Source organism: Miscanthus floridulus, chromosome 16 (genome assembly GCF_019320115.1).
Source record: "Miscanthus floridulus cultivar M001 chromosome 16, ASM1932011v1, whole genome shotgun sequence".
In the NCBI taxonomy this organism is placed as follows: domain Eukaryota; kingdom Viridiplantae; phylum Streptophyta; class Magnoliopsida; order Poales; family Poaceae; genus Miscanthus; species Miscanthus floridulus.
In genome coordinates, this window is record NC_089595.1 from 90,478,018 (window position 1) to 90,483,349 (window position 5,332).

General features: G+C 42.5%; 1 long non-coding RNA gene across 1 annotated transcript; it reads left to right on the forward strand.

The window, feature by feature from the left end:
• The first annotated feature begins 2,280 nt into the window (after window positions 1–2,280).
• LOC136514323 (uncharacterized) lies at window positions 2,281–4,928 on the forward strand. Its single transcript, XR_010773607.1, has 3 exons — window positions 2,281–2,459; window positions 3,307–3,345; window positions 3,675–4,928. It is a non-coding gene; the product is annotated as an uncharacterized lncRNA (long non-coding RNA).
• The last annotated feature ends 404 nt before the right edge of the window (window positions 4,929–5,332 follow it).

A 5,332-nucleotide genomic window follows, 5' to 3' on the forward strand; every position in this document is an offset into this window, starting at 1 on the left:
CCCTCGCAAGGAATCCCTCGCAAGGGCCAAGCTCCTGGGCGGATAACTCCATGGATAGCCTCGGGCCTTCCCCATGCACAAGTGGGTCTCCGACGTGCCTTCCGACAAGCCTCTCTCGGATGCTCCCTGCTGTCTTCACTATCAAGCTTCCGGCCAAAACGCTGTGGGCCTTGTTCCCTCCAGTACACGGTGGCGGCCACACCACAAACGCGGTTGGTGTGATCTCGCAAGACTTCAAGCCCTCCGATGTACAACAATGGTGCTCACAAGCACCGAGTGATAAGAGGTATGCAAACCTCACTAAACACTAGGCCTAAACCTAGAGCAAGCGCATGAGCGGTGGTCTAATCAACCTAAGCACTTCTCAAAGCACCTACGCTAATCACCTGATGAATCACTAAGTACTATGCAAGTGGAGATCACTAAAAATAGTGTATCAACACCCTTGGTATGTTTCCTCAGCTCCACACATACAATTGGCCGGTTGGGGGTCTATTTATAGGTCCCATGGAGAAAATAGCCGTTGGGGATGAAATCCCGCTTTTTTGCTACTGACCGGACGCTAAATCGTCCTGACCGGATGCGTTCGGTCATCCTGACCGTTGAACTGCGAACCACTGATCGGACGCTGCCAGTGTCCGGTCACATGCCACCAGACGCGTCTGGTCATAGTTTCGCCATTCTGGAACCTCTTTGTACTTGATCGAACACTGCTTTCCTACGTCCGATCGATTTCGCCGCTCGCGTCCGGTCGTCCTGACTGTAGAGCCATTGGTCCAGCATCCAGTTGTCTCGACTATAGAGCCACCGGTCCAGCGTCTAGTTGTCCCGACTGCCGAGCCACCGGTCCAGCGTCCAATCGTCCCGACTGCCGAGCCACCAGCGTCTGGTCGCCTCTGTGAGCTCATTTCTTCGCGATCTTGCATACGGCTTGGTTCCAATCTTCATGCTTAGACTTTGCTTGATCTCTTGAGTCTTCTCTTGTGCTCCTAAGGTCTTGCTTGAGGTGTTGATCATCGGATCATCACGTCGCCTTCGTCCAAGTTACGTCTTGCACCATATTGAACTACAAAACAAACACTTACAAATTCATTAGTCCAATTTGGTTGTGTTAGTCATCAAACACCAAAATCCAAAGTAAATAGGCCAAGGGTCTATTTTCCTTACAACACCAGAAGGCAGCCCACCGAAGCAGACCTCAAAAGTCTAGCATGTGGGGTCGATCGACACCACCTGTAGGACAACCAGCCTGTGGGCCCCGCTGGTCAGTCCCCGCTTCGACATCGGTTCTTTCACAGTCATTGAGGATCAATCTACGTAGTTGCTCAATGTTGGTTCAAATAGAGGGACGAGATAGAGCCATGCTATGCATTTATGGGCTCAATTTAAAATTTGACCCATAAAGGCCCATGTGTATTTTAATGAGATATGGTGTAAAGTTTAGTACCAATGAGGCTACTAAGAGGGGAGGGTGTCAGGCACCCCTCATAAATAGCAGCCCCTACCCCTCTCCCTGGAGCCATCCTAAAACCCTAATTCATATCCTCATCTCAGGATCAGGGCATCACATTGAAGAGAGATTAGGCATCTACAGGATCTAGTCTTGTACCTAAAAAAATAGTGAGTTAGAGGGTGACGGAAGAGTTTGGGGAAGTACCAGCCTGTCGGTGCTGTCTCTATGGCTTGTACTTTGGTGGATCTAGGCTTCTCCAAGTCACATCTGAGATACCTCTGGTAATTGATTTATGTTTAAAGTAAGTTTTGTGCTTTCTTGTTCATGGGTTCATAGTTCTTTTGAGTGCTCTAGTCCTTGTTAGATCTCTAGATTAGAGTAGTAATTGTTAGCATAAGTGTGGTGCTTAGGCTATCGGCTACCTATGTTTGCTCCCTACTTCTTGGTTGTGTGGTAGCAGCGAAGGTGGCAGCTCCGTCTATTCTTTGTAGTCCACACCGAATTGAGCAGGTTCTTAAATTAGTAGGATCAAAGTTGCGTCGGTAGAGTTATCCTATTAGCGGTGTTTTACCAATTAAGCGATGTCCCGAAGTGAACACTAGAATCATAAGCCTTGCTTTGCATAGGGTCATAACCATAGGAATCCTCTCTACTCATACCTTATACCTTGCTTGCTATCTCCTTAGACAAACTAGAGTTTAGACAACACATGTTTCCTTATGGATATGATACTCGATAATACTCTAAGTGAAAACTACTTCGATACCCGTGCGCTTGCGTATTTTGTCCTAGTGTGCCACCATAGGTGTCAACATCAGTGGTTTGGGTGTGGTGGTTTGTCTTCATTTCTTCTGAATCTCTGATTTCTAGCAGTGGTTTGATGTCTTGTTCATTTGGGGTTTGTCGCCGGGGTTTTGATCCATCAGGGGTGGGGTGTCTACGTCGCCGTGTTCTAGGGATGCTATTGTTGATTAGGAATTTATCGCTGTGGATTTGCTCTAGCACGGTGCAGCCTCTGTTTCCTTGTTTTTTTGCGGATGCACCTTGGTTTTTTGAGGTTGGTTGCCGAAGTTTTGTCCATCCAGGATGCGGAATCTGCGCGACAGCGTTCTACGGATGTGCCTTGTTCATTCGGTGTATGTCCCGATGGTTTTGCTCCAGCACGGTCACGGTCTATGTGTCGTCGTGTTCTGTGGATGCGCATTGCTCATCCTAGGTTTTGACGTTGGTGCATTGATTCAGCGTGGATGCGTGGTCTTTGCCACCGTGTTCTACGGATGTGGCTATGCCATAAGGAGATCTAGTTCATAGGTCTGTTTGTTGATTTAGTGTCCTTTGTTGGCCGTGCAGAAATTTGGGGTAGATAGATAGGAGGCTGTAGAGTTGTAGGAGAGGAATGGTGAGCTTTGCTTATGCTGGATCTATTGTTTTTTCTATAGAACTTTCCGTATATGTGTTGAGTTGTATACCTATTCAGGCTGCCGAAGTTGAAGATTGTATTTTGTATACTTGTTCTTGGTAGTTCTGATAAGGCTGTGATTATGGTGTTTGTAGTGTCTAATTGTTGCATTTCTCAAAATGATGTAACTAGGCATTCTATTGTTAGAGATGGCAATGCCGGGGAAAATGTAAATGGTGTGGAGTTTAGGTCATTTTAATTTGTAACAAGAGATAGCTTTAGTAAACCAAACATGAATGTGTTTCTGTTTGCTGTGAAAATGAGCTTCTGTTTTATGCCTACTATCTATAAATTGTTTGGTTTTATACGTCAATTACCTTACTATCTATAAAATGTTTGGTTTTATACCTTTATTGCTAATTTGCCTCTAATGTAACTAAGGGATGCCATGCAGATATTGATTATGAAAGGCCATGCTTCTGATGATGAATGAGTAAGTTGCTTGCTCTCTAAATGTATTGTTCCAGCAATAATGATGTACCTACTCTGATTGCCTAGTTACATGAAGCCTAAAAGATGGAACATCAAACCTGAAGATGAAGATGTACTGAATAAAGAAAAGGCATTAATCATTTGTTTTCTTTGAGACATCTTTGAGTAGTACTCAGGTTGGAACTAGATGTGATTTTTGTCTTTGAAACATCTTTGAGTAAGAACTAGATGTGATTTTTTTAGAAAAGGAGAACTGGATGTGATTAGAAGCAAGAATTGAGTCTGATCCTGAATCTCCTCTCTTATATATCTTTCATCATCCTTGTTTAGGAAGAATGTGGTAGGAATTCTCAAGGAAACCATCTCCGGATTGGTTCTGAGGTATATTAAATCACTTTGTTCTTTTGCTTCTTTGTCGCTTATGGAGTTGAGCACAAGAACCAGATTAGTTTATTTTTTGAAGTAGGAAAAGTCATATGTACAAATGTTTAGGTTCAAATCCCTAGAAGATTGTAGTCTTAGGTGCTCTGCAATTTATTCCTACATGGATCGGTTCTTGGGCTAGGGTCCTGTTCGCCATTCATGCCGAGAGATGTTGCAGCCTTTTTCTAACTCATGGTTCCTTGTGTGCGATTTCGAGAAGCTCTCTGTGCAGTCTTTTCCTGTAATTTTTTAGAAAAACTTTCAGAAGCAGCATAACAGCAGAACTGCATTGGTTCAGTTCATAGGAGCAGCAAGTTGCTTGAGTCGTTTGTAGCTTGGTCAGGCTAGAAGGATCTTGTTTAGTTCAGCCGAATCCTTTTAATACTATCGACCGCTTTGATCTGCAGCTGTGTTTTGTTATTGCAGCAAGCTAGGGGTACGTGTAGATTGAGCTCGGTTTTTGCATTTACATTTTCCTTTTACGGTTTTTAGTGTCTTATCAGTATATTTACAACTAGTCGTCCACTATATTTTTCTTGAGAGATATTGGTGCTATGACTTGAGAGAACACATCTTGGTGATCAATTTATCCAATCATCTCGTGAGAACCTCCTATTTGAGATTCTGGCAAAGTTTCACCTTTCACTATGGTTCTCGGATTTCTGTTAAATTCGTGCTCAAATCTCTATATTTTTGTGATCTTTTTGTTTGGATTAAATTGATGTGAGTTGGTACTATTGTGGCTCGGATTTCTTGTCAATCCGTCTTGATTTGGTCCTTTTTGAAGGCTTTGTCGCTTGTTTTCGAGGTGTTCCAGGCCAAAGCTCCTCCGTTCATTGTCTCTGTTCTGTTGTTCGGCAGTTTACAGAATACAGGAAGCGCCGAACTTGCTTGTCAGTTCGATTGTTTTTCTGTGCAGCATCTTTCCAGCAGTAGCTCGATCTTGGCCTCTCTTTTACAATTTATCTCAAAATTGCATGTATCTCTGAAAGTTTTGATCCATAGTTTGAGTTTGTGCAGTGCCGTGGTTTTGTGCTCTATTCGCCTAGTCAATAGAGGAAATTGGTGACATATTTTTGGTTTTACATTATCTTTTTAGTGTTCTTACAATGTCCTCTTACTATATTTACCCTAAATTGTTCAGTGTAATTTCCTTGATAGGTTGATATAAGTTAGGGATAAGGCAACTTCTATTCAGTTGGTCTTACATGATCCCAATTTTGTGAAGTGTCAATATGTAATATGTGTAAGTTTCTTTATCCATCTTTTTTTTCCATTTTCAAGCAGTTCTTTTTTTGGTTGAGCTTGTAGTCATTTTCAGATGCTTTGTTACTAGGCAGTGTGAGCTTGAAAATGTGCATTTTGAAGTTGCTTTTGTGGAATGCGAGTACGAAAGGACAATGAGTAGGTAGATAATGTTTTGTTATAGAAACTGAGAAATACTAGGTGCCTCTATTTTTTGAATCCCTTTATTTGTGCATAATGTGGGATATTTTTTTCTTTTATCTCCATTCCATACAAAATATTTGGTAGATATTGTTTATTTTGAAGAAATTTGTTTTGCA